This window comes from Schistocerca gregaria, chromosome 2, assembly GCF_023897955.1.
Source record: "Schistocerca gregaria isolate iqSchGreg1 chromosome 2, iqSchGreg1.2, whole genome shotgun sequence".
In the NCBI taxonomy this organism is placed as follows: domain Eukaryota; kingdom Metazoa; phylum Arthropoda; class Insecta; order Orthoptera; family Acrididae; genus Schistocerca; species Schistocerca gregaria.
This window is the reverse complement of record NC_064921.1, coordinates 718,478,306-718,498,404: the sequence shown is the minus strand read 5'-3', so window position 1 is coordinate 718,498,404 and position 20,099 is coordinate 718,478,306.

The window sequence follows — 20,099 nt, the reverse complement described above, 5'->3', positions numbered from 1 at the left end:
CACCTACGCTCTGTCCGACTACCTATAATTTAAAATGTACCATGTTCTCTCATCTGTCCTCAGTTTGAACACTGTCGGTTGGATATATGCGTGTGTCGGTAGTTCAACGGGCTAGTGCATTCACTAAGAGCTCTGTTGGGCTGTTTGCGGCTCCGGTGATATTTCGTAGGATAGCTCGAGGCGGCCGAAGACGGCAGCAGGAGTATTTCTTTCTGGGGGAAGGTGGGAACAGAGAAAAGATGGCGGTGATTCTACATTTATCATGTATGTGCAGAACTTTTTTCAGATAGTCAAAGTGCATGTGTTGCGCTTAGTGCGGTGCTTCGCCAGCTAAATGACGCATGAAACACCGCTCGTCTTCTCAGAGAGGTAGCTCAGAGCACGCTGTACACGAGATGTACCTACTGGAGGCCATGACGGCTTGTCGATAGACGGCATGCGAACACAGCCGTATTTATCGTATAGCGGCAGAGGTGCATTGATTTCAGAGACTCGATGACGTGGCATGTAGAAATAGTTTATTTTGCTCCCCTAGGGCCATGGTTAGACTCACTTAGATGGTTGGGACGTGTATATGCTTCGACTTTTACCGTAGTTATATACAAATCTCATAGTGGCGTCACTCATTAATATGCAAAATTTGTTTGTTTAAAATATCGTAGTTGTTACTGTAGTCTTTTTTTTATTCCGCCAGAATCGTTAACTGATGAAGAGCGATGTCGCCCAAGCAGTTTCTTGGTGGAGCTTGATTCTTATTGCTCCAGAGACAAAGAGGGGAGGGAATGGCACCTTGCAAATTACGGGTAGTTGGATAGGAGATTGGGGTGGGGGATGAAAATAAAAGAAGCAGGAAGATTTTATATGAAATTCATTGCGATTTTATTTATACAAATGTCATTGTGTTGTGGCAGCTCAGTATTTCGCAAGAAGTGGCCTTCTGTAATTCTTAAATTTGGCCTTCCATGTGTTTAGAAACTTGACAGGTTCTACTCTTACATTCTCTAGTACTGGAGGGAAGCAGGCATTGACCCAGTGCCTCGAGGTGGTCATCACCGGCCGAAATTAATAACTTTATCACAAAAAAACATTGTGATCGAAGACTGGAATTATAATAGTCTATAGGAAATTGATCAATTGCTCCACATCGTCCATACTTACGCTGTTGTGGAAGTACTCAACAAGTTAATAGTATGTCCCACTTTTATAATAGTGCCAGTGGCGCAATCTGTCTGCGGCAACTGATAATTCACAATACCGATCATCTAAATTCAAAACACTTGAATGTTTTAGATATATGTTCGTTTCCCACGAAGTTATTTCTGGGATTGCCTCGTCAAACGTATCTAATATAGGGACCTTGTGTCCTAATATTTAAAGGTCTATAGTAGTATGTGATGGGTAACTTACGATCATCATCCTATTCGTTATACATCCCATAATGCTACAAAGATAGTCCCACTCGTACTATGAATAAAATACATTAGCACCAATACATTTTGCCTTTTCCACTTCTGTTACCACATCTGTGTCACATTCTGGTAACAGACTAAAATTTACACCTTGAGAAGCACTGGGTGTCACGTTATAACAGTTGGCGAACAATAGTAATCTTGAGAACTTGCCTGCGGGTCAGTGAGCTGTGACAGTCCATCGAAAGCGGTTGCTGATGTGGCTGTGGCGGTACAGTTTAATCGAATGACACCAGGTGCGATTAATTGGTAAGATGTAAAGCGAGCTGCTGCGGCAGCATAGGCAGTAGTAAGTGTGTATCCTCATCCAAGATTTCTATTAGTACCGAATCAGGAGTGCACTGAGCTGCTGACAAAAAATGAAAAACACTAATTTACAATGGAGAAAATTGAAACTTTCTGGCTTTCAGGAGTGATATTTCTGCAAGGTTCGCAGGAGAGCTTCTGCAATGTTTGGGAGATAGGAGACGAGGTACTGGCGGAAGTAAAGCTGTGAGGACGGGGCGTGAGTCGTTCTTGGGAAGTTCAGTTGGTAGAGCACTTGCCCACGAAAGGCAAAGGTCCCGAGTTTCAGTCTCTGTCCGCCACACAGTTTTAATCTGCTGGGAAGTTTCATAACAGCGCACACTACGCTGCAGAGTGAAAATCTCATAATGGAAAAATTAAGTAATAATTGTATTAATAATTATAATATTATTACTATATACATCCTTTCAAATCTAACAGTGTTATTCTACTTGTTACTCCGCCTGCTGGTGCTAGGTGGTCCCTGCTGGTGCTTCATTCTTTCACTATGAGGAACAGACCTCGATTGATATTCTTAATATAAAACTGGAGAAGTGGAGAGGGGTAGCTGGGAATGGGGGTGGCGAGGGGGGGGGGGGGGGGCGACAGCTCGGTTTCTATTTGTCCTTGGCTCGCCACCTCATTTAAGCCTTCCTGTTGCCCCTGGGAGCAGGGTGCGTCGGTAGCATGTGGAGGGGAGTGACCTGGAACTGCAAGTTTCTGACATTAATATATCATCGAAATGTGTAATTCCGATTTGCGATATTAAATATAGAAGGTAACCTACGAAACTTCTATAAATCCAACATAATGTTACATAATGTGTATGTAACCATTAAATTTGAAGTAAGTTCCTAATTTTCAGTGTCTTCATGTTGAATAGCTCTGACTTCCTTATTAAGTCTTATGCTGTGTCTCGAAGAAGAACACTAATGGGTCGTACTGAAAGTCGAAGAAACAGAAGGATACTGTTTCTGCATAAAAGTATTCGGAATGACGTGGACGTTGATAATGATAACTCTATTGTTTTAAAAGACAGTGTTCACCTACGAACTAAGAATCTGCATACGAATAAATTACAATTAAATTATTTACTTGATAAACGCAATAGGTCGAATTTTAATCACAGGCGATACTAGTATGTACCAGTCCAGAAGCCCGCATGTGGAAACACAAACTTTAACATAATCTGTATCAAACAGGAACAGAACGTTTGTACATGGAGGAACCACATAGAATATAACTTGGGTACTCGTATGTATCTACATCCAATCACTGAGAATCCACATCATCCCGTACATGAACATTAACTTATTCTCTCAATACGTTTACATACAGAATGAAGTACAAAACTTAAGTTGTTTCGTACGCGGTTCTGCCACGTGTATTGTAAACTTTATGTTCTTATTTGGTATAGATCATGTTAATATCTGTAAGTGAATGTACACTCCTGGAAATTGAAATAAGAACACCGTGAATTCATTGTCCCAGGAAGGGGAAACTTTATTGACACATTCCTGGGGTCAGATACATCACATGATCACACTGACAGAACCACAGGCACATAGACACAGGCAACAGAGCATGCACAATGTCGGCACTAGTACAGTGTATGTCCACCTCTCGCAGCAATGCAGGCTGCTATTCTCCCATGGAGACGATCGTAGAGATGCTGGATGTAGTCCTGTGGACCGGCTTGCCATGCCATTTCCACTTGGCGCCTCATTTGGACCAGCGTTCGTGCTGGACGTGCAGACCGCGTAAGACGACGCTTCATCCAGTCCCAAACATGCTCAATGGGGGACAGATCCGGAGATCTTGCTGGCCAGGGTAGTTGACTTACACCTTCTAGAGCACGTTGGGTGGCACGGGATACATGCGGACGTGCATTGTCCTGTTGGAACAGCAAGTTACCTTGCCGGTCTAGGAATGGTAGAACGATGGGTTCGATGACGGTTTGGATGTACCGTGCACTATTCAGTGTGCCCTCGACGATCACCAGAGGTGTACGGCCAGTGTAGGAGATCGCTGCCCACACCATGATGCCGGGTGTTGGCCCTGTGTGCCTCGGTCGTACGCAGTCCTGATTATGGCGCTCACCTGCACGGCGCCAAACACGCATACGACCATCATTGGCACCAAGGCAGAAGCGACTCTCATCGCTGAAGACGACACGTCTCCAATCGTCCCTCCATTCACGCCTGTCGCGACATCACTGGAGGCGAGCTGCACGATGTTGGGGAGTGAGCGGAAGACGGCCTAAAGGTGTGCGGGACCGTAGCCCAGCTTCATGGAGACGGTTGCGAATGGTCCTCGCCGATACCCCAGGAGCAACAGTGTCCCTAACTTGCTGGGAAGTGGCGGTGCGGTCCCCTACGGCACTGCATAGGATCCTACGGTCTTGGCGTGCATCCGTGTGTCGCTGCGGTCCGGTCCCAGGTCGACGGGCACGTGCACCTTCCGCCGACCACTGGCGACAACATCGATGTACTGTGGAGACCTCATGCCCCACGTGTTGAGCAATTCGGCGGTACGTCCACCCGGCCTCCCGCATGCCCACTATACGCCCTCGCTCAAAGTCCGTCAACTGCACATACGGTTCACGTCCACGCTGTCGCGGCATGCTACCAGTGTTAAAGACTGCGATGGAGCTCCGTATGCCACGGCAAACTGGCTGACACTGACGGCGGCGATGCACAAATGCTGCGCAGCTAGCGCCATTCGCCGGCCAACACCGCGGTTCCTGGTGTGTCCGCTGTGCCGTGCGTGTGAGCATTGCTTGTACAGCCCTCTCGCAGTGTCCGGAGCAAGTATGGTGGGTCTGACAAACCGGTGTCAATGTGTTCTTTTTTCCATTTCCAGAAGCGTATATGTGGGTTGGTGAAATGATTTGTATGTCACATCCGCTGTGACATGTTGCTTAGAGATAATCTGAATGTTGCTTAACAATGATTACGAAGTCGAAATTGACCAGTGGCAAATAAAATAAAAATCGTGCAGCCCATAACTGAGTACAGTTTTTTTTAGGAAAAATATGTGGGATCACAGATATGTAAAGAAGCTCAGTACACTAGAGGTCTGTATAGCTGTGGCTAGTTATAACTGCAACAAGAGAAGAAACTAGGGAATAACAAGTATCTTGAACAGAGGAGTAGTGACGAGGGAGTACCAAATCGATTAGCACTTGAAGTCACAGCGACAGGAGAAGAAACAGGCAAAGAGAAAAGAGAGGCAATGACCTTATTTCCAGATAAAAGTGAAGGAAAATCTGCCTACAAATGTAAGCTCCCAGATGAAACTGAAAGGAGTAAAAGATCCCTTAATCCTGGTATTATCTATTTCAGATATAGAATAACGAAATTACTTTTCTCTTTTTATTCGACGAAAACGCCTGCAGCTGTGAAGTGACATCGTCAATCAAAGTAGAGTGGAGTGTTATTGGAGTGTCGGGACATATCTGGGCAGACGCAGCCACTTCACAAAGGCAGCTTTGATGGGATGGCGTGGGGTAGGGAAAGGGGAAGGGGGGTGGAAGCAGTGCGGGCTCAGCGCAGTTGCCTGGCGTGGATCGCCCTGCGGCTGCCTTGTGTCAGCAAAGTGGAGGCTTTACTCACACCCTGCCGGCTGTGTGGATGCCAGCCAGGCAGTGTCGGAGGACCACGACTGCTGCGGGGCCTTGACTAGCATCCCGGACCGGACAATTTTAGAGACATAATCCCACTTAAAAAATGTCGCATCACCAAAAAGTAATCATGTAGTGTAATGCAATTTTGGGAACTCATTTGGCTAGGTAAATATTCGAGTGATGAACATTGCAAGAACACAGGAAAACATAAGCGTGAAATAAGCCATTGAAGAGGTGAAATTCTGCTAAATTAATAGTCGGTGTAGCCGCCAGTATGTTGAATGCAAGTGTGCAAACATGCATGCATTGTGTTGTACAGGTCCCAGATGTCAGTTTGTGGGATGGAGTTCCACGCCTATTGCATTTGGTCGGTCTATACAGTGACGGTTAATGCTGGTTGTGGATTATGCTAGAGTTGTCCGATGATGTTCCATGTGTGCTCGATTGGGGACAGTTACAGTCTCAGCAAGTACACCAAGGCCTTTCATCCATACATGTATTTTCTCATGATTAGAAACTTGTCTACATGAGCGGGTATACAGAGTAAAAGGCATATTACTATAAACAAAACTAGGTGTACTTTGCGTCTTCGGGTCGATTCCATAATGCCGTGTCTTGCAGGCGATGACATCTCGGTCGGTGAAAGATTCTAGTCCAGTGTTACCTAATCATGGTCACTCGTTCTCTACATAAGCGGGCAGTGCACGCCAGCGGAACCATTCCGCTGTGAGCTCTATCGGCAACAGCATTGAAGCACTATGCCGCGTCGACGTGTGTATCGTCACCGCCACCACCGCATGTCAGTCTACAAACATACAATCAGCCTGGAAAATGGCACTGCACAATCTGTTACTCTTATTGGACCTATGTTTTTCCGTGGATGTCGAATTGATTTTTCACTCGATGTTGCAACTGGAGCAGCTAGCAGTGGGTGACAGCACGTACAGCTTGTTGGATTACAACAACGGTATGTGGCCAAGTGTGACCCTCTTGGGAGAAACCCCCTGGAATGCTGTTCATAAGTGGCAATGCAACAGTTCGACTCACCAGACTGACGTACAGTTACGTGGGATAACCATGAGAGCGCTTGTGCTGTCACACGTAATCGCACACCAGACCCAGATATAGGTCCATCTACATCTACATGACTACTCTGCAATTCACATTTAAGTGCTTGGCAGAGGGTTCATCGAACCACAATCATACTATCTCTCTACTATTCCACTCCCTAACAGCGAGCGGGAAAAACGAACACCTAAACCTTTCTGTTCGAGCTCTGATTTCTCTTATTTTATTTTGATGATCATTCCTACCTATGTAGGTTGGGCTCAACAAAATATTTTTCGCATTATGAAGAGAAAGTTGGTGACTGAAATTTCGTAAAAAGGTCTCGCCGCGACGAAAAACGTCTTTGCTGTAATGACTTCCATCCCAATTCGCGTATCATATCTGCCACGCTCTCTCCCCTATTACGTGATAATACAAAACGAGCTGCACTTTTTGCACCCTTTCGATGCCCTCCGTCAATCCCACCTGGTAAGGATCCCACACCGCGCAGCAAAATTCTAACAGAGGACGAACGAGTGTAGTGTAAGCTGTCTGTTTAGTGGACTTGTTGCATCTTCTAAGTGTCCTGCCAATGAAACGCAACCTTTGGCTCGCCTTCCCCACAATATTATCTATGTGGTCTTTCCAACTGAATTTGTTCGTAATTTTAACACCCAGGTACTTAGTTGAATTGACAGCCATGAGAATTGTACTATTTATCGACTAATCGAATTCCAACGGATTTCTTTTGGAACTCATGTGGATCACCCCACACATTTCGTTATTTAGCGTCAACTGCCACCTGCCACACCATACAGCAATCTTTTCTAAATCGCTTTGCAACTGATACTGGTCTTCAGATGACCTTACTAAACAGTAAATTACAGCATCATCTGCGGACAACATAAGAGAACTGTTCAGGTTGTCACCCAGGTCATTTATATAGATCAGGAACAGCAGAGGTCCCAGGACGCTTCCCTGGGGAACACCTGCTATCACTTCAGTTTTACTCGATGATTTGCCGTCTATTACTACGAACTGCGACCTTCCTGACAGGAAATCATGAATCCAGTCGCACAACTGAGACGATACCCCATAGGCCCACAGCTTGATTAGAAGTCGCTTGTGAGGAACGGTGTCAAAAGCTTACCGGAAATCTAGAAATACGGAATCAACTTGAGATCCCCTGTCGATAGCGGCCATTCCTTATTGCGAATAAAGAGCTAGCTGTGTTGCACAAGAACGATGTTTTCTGAAACCATGCTGATTACGTATCAATAAATAGTTCCCTTCGAGGTGATTCATAATGTTTGAATACAGTATATGCTCCAAAACCCTACTGCAAACCGACGTCAATGATATAGGTCTGTAGTTAGATGGATTACTCCTACTACCCTTCTTAAACACTGGTGCGACCTGCGCAATTTTCCAATCAGTAGGTACAGATCTATCGGTGAGCGAGCGGTTGTATATGAGTGCTAAGTAGAGAGCTTAGTGTATCTAGAACACGTCAGTTGCAGGTCCTCAACTCGCCTCCTTCTAACTAAAATACGGCTGTCACTGGAACCGAGGGAGAATCAGATTTCACTATAATAAACATCAGACCTCACCCAGTCCTCCAGTGAGCTGTCCCTTGATACCACAGAAGTCGCAATGGCGGTGGTTTGGGGTCAGTGTAATGCACGATACAGGGCATCTGGCTCGGAGCTGTCATTGAAGTATCCTATTTGTAACGGTTAGTTGTGTGACTGTGGTGACTGGTGCTGTTGCAGATGCAGTGCCATGCACCAGAGCCACACGTCGAACACGATTGCCTTCCCCCTCGGTAGCGCCCGTGGTCATCCGAAGTCCGGTCTTCTAGCGACCGTACATTCTCTTGACTACTGCTGCCAGCAGTCACGTACAGTGTCTACATTGCTTCTGCGATATCGCAGAAGAAGCATCCAACTCCTAGTAGCCCTATTACACGACTTCTTTCAAATTCGATGAGATGTTTGTTGATAATGGCGATTTTATTGCCTTAAAGGCATTCTCGACTGACATAAAATTACCACGCCCAATCTTAAAGGTAACTAATGCTGACGACTGTTATACCGTGTATTTAAAGCAAACTTGATTTGCGTCCCCATAGTGGCGCTAATAGCACCACTGTTATGCGACTCGCGCAAAATTTTAATAGACATCATCTTTCAGATGTAGAAACACGCCTGCCAACTATCATTTATGTCGCAAAACCCCTTCTTGGTGTTACGAGTTTTTCCGGCAGTGTATGTAGTGACAATTTTGAGGACATTTGCCCATCCTTTAGGCACCATTCTAAAGGGTGTGGCAGAACTTGTGCTCAGAGCGGACGGAGCAGCGGGGTCACTGTCGCAGTGATGACAGCTGGAGATGGCACGACTGACTGGTCTTAACAACCGATACTCGTAGTCCACACGGTTGATTTGTTTCTCGTTCAGGCGGTCTTTTCAAATCGAAAGAAACTGCTGCGACCACGTCAGCTATTTACACGTTTCCATTCAATGTGAGTCAGCCAACTGACAGAAGTCTGTGACAGTTATGGAAGGTATATGAATGTTTTGACTAGAGATGCCTCGTTAGATTGACGAAACTGCCGAACATACGCACGAGAAACGATTTTCTGAACAGAGGGCTGGAGGTGAACAGAATAAAGCACATAGTAAACATTAAATATTGTATTTATTATTGATAGAGCCTTCAGATAATTTATGGCACCTGTAATTCTTTGTTTCAGTCGTTGCATGTTACAAACTTCAGGCTACAGCAAATGCATGATTCCGCTTTTACCATATCGACGCTCAGTTTATTTCTAGCGTCAGACCATAAATGATTCATGCGGCAGAAGACTCTTTCCAAGTAGGCCTTGCTGCAAGAAGTCACCATTATCCTTCTGATATATTTTTGTATGTTATGCGTTACTAGTCCGTTTAAAAATGTTTTCGAGAAAAACGAGTTTTTCTACGTAGAAGCCTGACTTTGTAATTGTTTGATAGTTATATTTAGTATACGTATCTCTTCGTATGAGTTCATACGAAGAGACCCGTATACTAAATAAAACTAAACTGTGATATGAACGGATTTCCATAACTACCGACCCAGTGATACTTCGGTACCGAACACGGGGCTGAACTACCGAACAATTCGGTAAAAAATCGAACACCCGGAAACTCAGTTTTTGACTCAGTCTCCTCGTTAGGGTGACATCATTTGCATATTCTGCCAGCCTTTTCGGTTATACATGAACCGTGACTAGTATCAGCATCTTTTTGAGAGACAAACAACGTGTCTCATTTCAATAAGAGGCGAATAAACATGAAGTAATCTAAAAATTTATTTATTTATTCACCCAAAAACGGATTTCTCGTATTTTTGCATTAAATATGGTTTTCTTTGTTTCCATGTTTAATAACTGGTGTAATTATAAAATTTAAATATATTACAGCTCTCTCTCTTTCCGCTGACTTGCATCCAGCTGCTGAAAGCATATAGGTTACAACTTTTTTTTATATATGTTTCGTGACTTTATTACTCGCTTTTTAAGCAAATACCATGACTTGTCCGAAGTAATTTTTTGCGAGAAATGTCTATCATCATTATTTAATTTCATTTGAATTTCTTTAGTTGGTTGTTGTTATTGTTGTGGTCTTCAGTCCTGAGACTGGTTTGATGCAGCTCTCCATGCTACTCTATCTTGTGCAAGCTTCTTCATCTCCCAGTACCTACTGCAACCTACATCCTTCTGAATCTGCTTAGTGAAGACATCTCTTGGTCTCCCTCTACGATTTTTACCCACCACGCTGCCCTCCAATACTAAATTGGTGATCCCTTAATGCCTCAGAACATGACCTACCAACCGATCCCTTCTTCTGGTCAAGTTGTGCCACAAAGTTCTCTTCTCCCCAATCCTGTTCAATACTTCCTCATTAGTTATGTGATCTACCCATCTAATCTAACCCTTAGTTGGTATATTTTGATAATATGAGTCCTCCCTGTTATCGAATCCTATTTATTGTGAGCATCACTTTTTTATCCAGTAATACGATTCCTGCAGTTCCCATACAACTCGCGTTTCGTTCCAGAAAGGAAGTTCGCTATTAAGCAAACGCTTGTTGATAAACATCGACGAAAATGTTTTATTTATTATGAAAAAAATTCCGGAACAGCGGTAACAATGACAATAGGTGCTAATAAAAAGTTCACTCAACAATAATGATTTAGCAGTGGGAAAATGTGCCGTACTGTGTCGATTGTTTTCATTCGGCTGCTCACACAAACTAGTTTCACTCGAAAGAAATGAATGAATAATATTTCTACTGATACGTAAACCCGTCAGCCTGCGTGTGCAAGTGGTCAACGAGGCAGATTCTCATATGGGGGACAAGGGTTCGCTTCCTGGAACTGTCGGGGATATTTCCTTGGTGAGAGGAACAGACCAGAGTGCACTCAATCTCATGATGCCAATTGAGGAGCTACTTCAGGGAGAGGCGGAGCCACTAAGGTCGGAACATCAGCAACGGCCAGGAGCACGGTGTGCCAGCCCACGCCCTTCCATACCGCATCCGATGATGAACGACTCAGGATGAGACGGTAGTCGGCCGTTTATCGCGTGGTCTCCAAGGCTTGATTGCCAGATTCCCTTTTTTCCCTTTCATTATAGGTAAAACTACAATCGACTCTTTTCATTCGGTTACTTTCACAGAGTGGTTTCAGTCAAAAGAATGAATTAATAGTTCAATCTATACGTAAAACTACAACAGAATGATCCACTGTTCTGCAACAACGGACTGAATCGGTTGTTTTCGTTCCATTGTTCCCATCAACCAGAGGCGGTTACTACGAGGACAAAATCCGCATTTAATGCACAAGAATTCTCATTATTAGTTGGCAGAAAGAAAGAGCAGTTTCCCTTCTTCTCTGAGAAATGAATGGCAAGCATGTAATTAAAAGGAGTAATGCAATTTCTCGATTAAGTTGGCACAGCGTTGCCATTCAAGCTGGTGTTCAATAATAAAATAAGCTCGTCTGCCTTAATGATTAGGAAGGAGAACGCGGTGATCGCGGTTCATGCCGTATTGAGTTAGGTGCTGCATAGTGGCAGATAAATTACAAATGAAATCGCAGTGCAGGCAGGGCAAGGGGGAGGATTCCCGACTTCACTTAGACGAGTAGTTGGTAAACACATTAGCTAAGGGAGGCGCGATACCTTGTGTAAAAAAATAGAAGCGGTAATTGTACTGCTCCTACTCTAGGCAGTAGAAGGAAAAACAGGGTGGCGCTGATTTTGTGGCAGAAGTGTAACAAACAGAGCGAGGCCAAAGAATAACTGCTCAGAGTCAAGACCACAGTTTCTCGCAGACTCTAGGGCAGAGCGCCAGAACGAGCAGTGCTGCACCTCTCCACTCCATAGCGGAAGTAACCACGCAGTCAAGTTTGTTGTTAGTGTCTGCACTCGAACTTGCTGCATGGGTGAAGAGGAACGCTCGCAAGTGTACTGCAGAAGTATCAGAGGTCTATTGACAATAAAGGTATTTCTTGCGTTTGCTGGAAATGCTGTGACAACTCTGAACACCTTTTATATTCTATCTAAGTGACTGAAAGAAAGTCTACGGTCAGCTGTGCGGAAATGCCCATATCAGGTAATATCAGTTGGAGGCAACGTTAACTTACCGTGTACAGAATGGGACATCTATGGATTCGTTGCAGGAGAGATTCAGACAGACAATTTTTCGAAGTTCTTTTGAACACGTTTTTCGAAAACCCACACGCAATGGAAATATTTTAGACCTCGTAGCGGCATACAGGCCTGATCTAATGGACAGTGCCACTATAGAGAGACGGATTAGTGACCATGGTGTCATCATAGCGACTTTACTCTCTGAAGTTAACAAATCAGTCAAGAAATCTAGGGGAGTATCTCTACTATAAATAGCAGATAGACAGTTGTTAGCATCCCACGCAGGCGATGAATGTACATTTAGTTGCAGTAAAATTTAAACGGACTGTAAATCATACTCTGGAGAAGTACGTGCCGATAAAGTTGATTAAGGACGGAAAAGACTTCGAAAATAGCTGAGGAAGCCAAGGCCGTAGCACTCTCGGTTCAAAAGAGAAGTGGCCGTGCGGTTGTAGGCGCTTCGGTCCGGAACCGCGCTGCTGCCACGGTCACCGATTCGAATCCTGCCTTGGATGTGTGTGATGTCCTTACGTTATACTTGGAAGGAGAGACAGCATAGGTCGTATTTTTTTGTTTTATTAACCGCAGAATCGATTTTCGGTCACTTAGTGACCATCCTCAGTGCTGTAATATACAGTTTACATTGGTAGGCATTGGTGTCAACAAGCGTAGAGCGATCACATAACTGATAAGAGTTTATGTGATCGTTCTAAGCTTGTTGACACCAGTGCCTACCAATTTAAATTGTATATTACAGCACTGAGGATGCTCACTAAGTGACCGAAAATCGATTCTGCGGTTAATAAAACAAAAAAATACGACCTATGCTGTCTCTCCTTCCAAGTATATCCATTATCTGGTCGTAGTGCACAGGACACTCCATGGAGTCGCCAATCAATGATTCCTTAGGTTAGTTACGTTTAAGTAGTTCTAAGTCCAGGGGACTAATGACCTCAAATGTTAAGTCCCATAGTGCTTAGAGCCTTTAGAATCATTTCAAAAGAGAACGCGCAAATGATGACAGGCAAAAGTGAATTGAAATTCGCGCATTTGTAAAAGGATCGATGGGCCAAGCTTACAACTACCACCGTCACACCTTAACAATAGATCTTGCCGAGAACCCGAGAAAATTCTAGCCCTACGTGCAATTGCTGAGTGGGTCTAAAGTCCCTTGTTGAGCAGTCTGGGTTGTCAGTTGAAGATAGAAAACTAAAAACCGAAGTTTTAAATTTCACATTTATGAAATTGTTCGCTCATGAGAATCGTACTAACATATCGTAGTTTGACCACCCCACAAGCTCCCGCATGGATGACATAGTTACAAGCTTCGCTGGTCTATGGAACAACTCAAAGATTTGCAGGCAAATAAGTTACCATGTCCTGATAGAATTCCAATTCGGTTTTGAAAAGGGTACACTGCAGCATTTGCCCCTACATTAGCTTGCATTTACCCCAAACGTATCGCCCAGAGCAAAGTCCCAAGCGGCTGGAAAAAAGCGCAAGTGACTCCCGTATGTAAAAGGGTAAAAGAACGGACCCGCAGAATTATAGACGAATATGACGTAGTTAACAGTGCTTTGTTGCAGAATCCTTGAACATATTCTCAGTTCGAATACAACAAATTTTCATGAGAGGGAAAAGCATCTATCAACTTATCAGCACTGTTTTAGAATGCATCACTCGTGCCAAACTCAGCTTGCCATTTTTTCACATGAGATCCTGCAAACCATGGATGAAGAGCAACAGGCAGACTCCACTTCCCTAGATCTCTGTAAAGTGTTTGACACGGTGCCACACTGCCGACTGTTAACGGAGGTACAAGAATACGTAATAGGTTCCTTGGTATCTAAGCGGCCCGAAGACTTCTTGAGTAACTACCCAGTATGTTGTCCTCGACGCCGAGTACTCATCAGAGACAAGGGTACAGTCAGGAGTGCCCCAGCGAAGTGTGACAGAACCCCTGTTGTTCTCTATATAAATAAACAATATGGCGGCTGAGTAGGCAGCAATCTGCGGTTGATTGCTGATGACGCTGTGGTGTACGGTAAGGTGTCTAAGTTGAGTCACTGTATGAGGATACGAGACGACTTAGACAAAATTACTAGTTGGTGTGATGAATGGCAATTAGCTATAAAAGTGGAAACATGTAAGTTAATGAGGATGAATGGGAAGTTGAAAGTTGTAATGTTCACCTACAGTATTACTAGTGTCCTACTTGATACATTCAAGTATTTAAATACCAGAGCGTAACGTTGCAAGGCGATACGAAATGGAACTAGCATGTGATAACTGTGGTAGGGAATGAGAATGGTCGATTTCGGTTCAAATGGTGCAAATGGCTCTGAGTACTATGGGACTTCACATCTGTGGTCATCAGTCCCCTAGAACTTAGAACTACTTAAACCTAACTAACCAAAGACATCACACACATCCATGCCCGAGGCAGGATTCGAACCTGCGACCGTAGCAGTCGCGCGGTTCCGGGTCGACTTCGGTTGATTGGAAGAATTTTAAGAAAGAATCGTTCCCTGTCAAAAAAGACCGCATATAGGACGGGCGCGATGTGTAGAAAACTGTAAGTTAATGCAGATGAATAATGTTCGAATACAGTATTATCAGTGTGCTGCTTTATAAGTCACGTCAGTTAAATATCTAGGTGTAACTGCCAAGCAATATGAAATGAAATGAGCAAGTAAGGGTTGTAGTAGGTAAGATGTATGGTCGACTTTAGTTTATTGGGAGAATTTGGGGAAGTTAGGGTCATCTGTAAAGGAGACCGCATAAAGGAAGCTGGTGCGACTCATTATAGAGTACTGTTCAAGTGTTTGGGATCCGCATCAAATCTGATTGAAGGAAGGCAAGGAATCCACAGTCGGGCTCCTAGATTTGTTACCGCTAGATTCGAACAACATGCTAGTATTACGGAAACGCTTCGGGAACTCAGATGGGACTCAGTGGAGAGAAGGCGACGTCGAGGAGCACTACTTAGCAAATTTAGAGAACGGGCGTCGAGGCTGACTGCAGAACGAATCTACCGCCGTACATTTCGCCTAAGGACTCTGAGTGTGGAACAGAAAAGGAAATGGCTAGTTGACGGAGAAAAATCGTAACACCAACAAGGATTGGTGCGACAGAAACGAAGGTCGGCAGGCGTCTTTCTGTACCTGGAAGATGATGTCTACTGAGATTTCGTGCCATTCATAAGAGTGGCACCAGTAGCGTCTCTACGATGATGTAAATCAGGTTCGCTTCAAATACACGCTGTATCGGTCGCCAGCGTTGGTTACCTTCGAGACTGGACGTTGTAAGTTGATGTTAGTCAAGAATTCCTTTAAGGCGATAAAGTCGCCATTATCAACAAACATCTCACTGACTTTGAACGAGGTCGTGTAATAGGGATTTTCCATTTGCTATATTGCAGAAAGACTTGGTGGCCTATGTAGTCAACGGACATAATCGCAGGCAGCCGTGGTCAAGATAATGTACGGTCGCAAGGAGACCGTGCTCCGGATGGCCACATGGCACTACCGGCAGCGAAGAGTGTCGTGTTCCATGTATGGGTCTGCCGCATCGTGCTGCATCTGCAGCAGCAATTTGAGCAGCAGTTGGCTGCACACTGGTACAAAGAAATGTTACAAATCGGTTACTTCAACGACAATTCCGAGCCAGACGCCCTGAAGCGTGCATTACACTGACCCCAAACAACCACCACTTCAGAGGTATCAAGCGAGAGCTCATTCGAGGGAAGAGTGGAGGTCCGTCATGTTTTCTGATGAAAACTGCTTCTGCTCAATAGAGGAGATGTGATTCACGGTATCGAAGCTGCTCATATTTACTGGAATTTTTTTCTTCTTTTGATGTAGGGAACATCTCCTCAAGGTTGGTAAAGAGAATTTATTTACAACCTATAGTTTACACGATACCAAATGAGATTGACCACATTTACAAGATGCAAAATTATTTGGAGAAATTGAAGCTGATATTGATCTATTTTACTGGTGTCCGAGATTAAGATTCCTAGAAGGTTATTGAGGTGAAAACGAACAAATCAGGGAAATAACAGCCCGGTTTTTAAATTATAGCTAACAGAACAATCGTGAATCACACATCTGTATCAGACTACATGAAGAACTATGTCAGACGCAGATCAGAGGATATAGAACCGGACTGGAATAATAAAAAGGAAATTTTGAGACCGCTAAGGAAACGTTTGGGACTCAGAGACGACGAAAACCTAACCTGTTGAAATTATGGTATGATGAACTCAAGCAAGTTGTAATGGGGAAGAACTACATCCTACATGTTTTAAGGGGAAAATGTGGGAAGCATGGTAAAACATTAAAAGGAGAGAGCTGTTGTTTACAGACATACTAGTAGAGTAAATTCGTTTAGATGTCTCGAGATAGATATATCAATATATGAAACTAATTCGAATGTAGTTCAGAATAAACAAAAATACAACGCAATAAAAGGTTATATAAGTTGGTATGTTGGCATAACTGTGAGGACAAAAGAAATAATACGAACTGCACAATGTGGTGGTCAATCCTGCTCTTACATATGGCAATGAAAACTTCCTTCTAACAAAAGGAGAGCAGGACAGTGGGCGGAATGAAAACATAAGGCACCAACTAGACGTTAAAACGATACTGACAGAAGGGATTAGGAACTATCACGGGAATAAAATGATATGGCGACATTAAAAGGATGTCATCTGAGCGCCTGCGGTGTCAAGCACTATTTTTAATCGAACTGGAATATGCCACATAGGACGGCCGACGTAGAAACGAAACAACACTTCCATCAATTTTGTCTGGTTCCGGCAAACACAAAATGTACAAATGTGTGTGAAATGTTATGGGACTTAACTGCTAAGGTCATCAGTCCCTAAGCTTACACACTACGTAACCTAAATGATCCTTAGGACAAACACACACACACCCATGCCCGAGGGAGGACTCGAACCTCCGCCGGGACCAGCCGCACAGTCCATGACTGCAGGGCCTCAGACCGCTCGGCTAATCCCGCACGGCCGGCCAACACACACTCGTTGGAATTGAAGAAGAAGAAGAAGAACGAAAGCAATAAGAGAAGGAGGAGATGTAGAAGATCTCTCTATAGTGTCAGTAAGGGGGCCGGGGTCTGGAAGCCATCAGCTACATGCCACGGACGCTTGCTAAGCAAAAAATTTACGTCCTTGGAGCGACTGGGATCATTCACACGGGAGGAGAACGAAACAAAATGATTGGCTTTTTTCTCTTAGGAGAGCGAGGTGCACTGTATCCTGTAACCATACGCAAATTTTATTTCTGCAGGACTTTTCCAATAGGGCCCCTTAACAAAAGCATCTACAGCCATCGCCTCCGCTTCTTGGTGGAGCACTTCTGTTTCTCTCTTTATCGGTGCCAAGAAGATAAGTGCGAACTGAAACCGATGCACGAATGTCTCAATGTCTCTTCCCAACCGCTGACGAAGAGTACACAGTTGTCTCTGCACAAAGTCACACCCTTCTCGTCAGTATACCGGTCAGATAGTCGTTTCTCCAGACTCCAAAATTGCTGTATTGCTCAGTGACTCTGTAGTCAACAAACGAGCTTGCGTCTCCATTCAGATTTAGACATGCAATTTTTAACTGAAACATACGTATGTATAAATGTTCCACATCTCCCCCTAAAGCACTAGGGCGAGTTCACCAAACTTGGTACACATATCACTTATTGTCTGCAAAGAATTGCTTTTTTGTGGAGGAGGGGTGGAGGGGTGGTAAGAACCACATAGCATAAAAGGGGAGGGGGTTGGGGTGTAAAAACAATTGAACCCACGACGCCTTTATATCCATACATTATTCATCCAGTATTTGAAAATGGGTGCACTTAATGACTTGCAACAAGGGTTACACGTAATTTCATACCTTTGCCAAACATTTTTTCGTTGACACTCGCCACAAAATGATGAAAGGAAATAACTTAATCGCTTACTACATTTTCGCTGTTCGTCCAGTGAAACTGCTGCACGAAACACTACATTTTAATTTATTATTACTTTACTACTACCTGTAATCGTGACACGTTTTGCAGACAGTGTTTACATATACCGTTGAATGTACCAGTAGACTTGTATCACTGTACGACTTATAGTTCAGGAGACTTGACGTCATATACATTGAGACGCTTGAAAACCTGCCGCATCATGCATGACTTTTAAATTTATTACTTCTTGACTACTAACCGCGTTCACATCATATTTTGCAGACTATAGCCACGTATCTCACTTAATGTGACTGCAAAATTTTATCACTGAACATTCCGCAGTTCAAGAGGTACGACGCAGAACCATTGAGCTGCGTGAAAACGAAACTGCAGGGCGAGATTCGCTAGAAATACAGATGAAAGATGTGCACAACTACGTGTGAAACACGTTAAATATATCTGAAATACGTTTGACATTTGCGTACGTGTACAAAGCAACGGGTAAAAATTTCATCCTAAACCTCTGGAACGATTTCAGTCAAATTTGGTACACATTTCGATCAGCAAAAAGAAATACTGAGGAGGTACGAATTGCCAACGTCCTAGTGGAAAGAGGGTGATAACATGGGGAGAGAAGGGGGAGAAGGACAGACAGAGAGGAGAAGCGATGGTTAGGGATAGGAGGAGGAGAAGATGGGCAGAGAGAGGGGAAGGGGGAAATGGGCAGGGAGGAGAGAAATGCTGCGTCCCCCGAACATGACACAGCCAGGGCAAAAGCATCACACTTGCCAAGATGCGAGCTGATGCCACTGCCATAGAGATTCGCCACTTGCGCGAGTTCTACTAGCGCCACGGGCGCCTATGAGGATGAAGATGCGGACTTCACCTCGGCCAAGTGCCGGCCGAGTACAATCCGCCAATGACTGTACGACAACGGGCAGAATCGTACTCGTAAGACAGAAGAGCAGTTCTCGCACAGGTGGTTATAAATCATCGTGCAGAACTGCCTTAGACAGGCGAACGTCGTTTAGTAAACTCTTATAAGTGAACAGACAGTTGCTGTAAATTCCATTTGCTATACTGTGAAGTTTTCCTACCATTATTTGCACTTAGCCATTGAGGGCCTTTTATTTGTGTTATATTAAATGCCGTGTTGCAGACTGCATTATTCGACAAGTCACAAAGTAAGTAAACCTTTTTAACTCGATTGTGTGACTTTGTTACTAATTTGTTGGAATGTTGAAAGACTTTCGTTCTCCTATCCTCTTACCTGACCCTGGGGCACAGCTGTGGAATAGTGTCAGGGATAAAATGTCTTAGCGGTGTACTGCAACAGCAGCCATTTCACGACTCACAAACTCGGCCTACTGTAAAAACAGTGGCAACCCTTCCTCCATAGCAGCAGCGACGAGGCCTTTATAGAAACTGGAGACAAGGGTCTAAAAATAGGAGAAGGTGAACAGAGAATGGGGAGGAGATGAACAGAGGCGTAGAGGTGGAGTATTGAACAGAGAGACGGACAGGAGCGCTTCGCCAGAAAGAGGTGTAGGGGGAGGTACACAGGGAGTGGGCAGCAGGAGAAGGAAAGAGAGACCAAGGAGGAGGAGATAGACATAAAGAGGAGGGAGCAGGAGATGAATAGCGAGTAGGGGAGGAGGAAACGGACAGGGAGTGGTTGGAGGATGAGATTGACAGAATGAGATTGACAGAGGGTGGAGAAGAACAGGGTAGGATAAAAAAGGAGAGTGGGAGAAGATTGATAGAGAGAGCGGAAAGAGGAGGTGGAAGACAATGAATTGTAGAGTAAATGGGCAGAGGGATAGAGGATATGGCCAGGTGGAGGAGACAGGCACAGAGAAGAGGAACGATGATACAGATTAATAGAAAATGGCTGTAATACGTACCCTGACAAAGTCAGGTACTAAGCCGATAGTTTACATAACTAGAGATTGGCAGCTATTCTATTACGCTTCTCTAAGGCACATCCCATTTTACTTTATTTCTGAGCA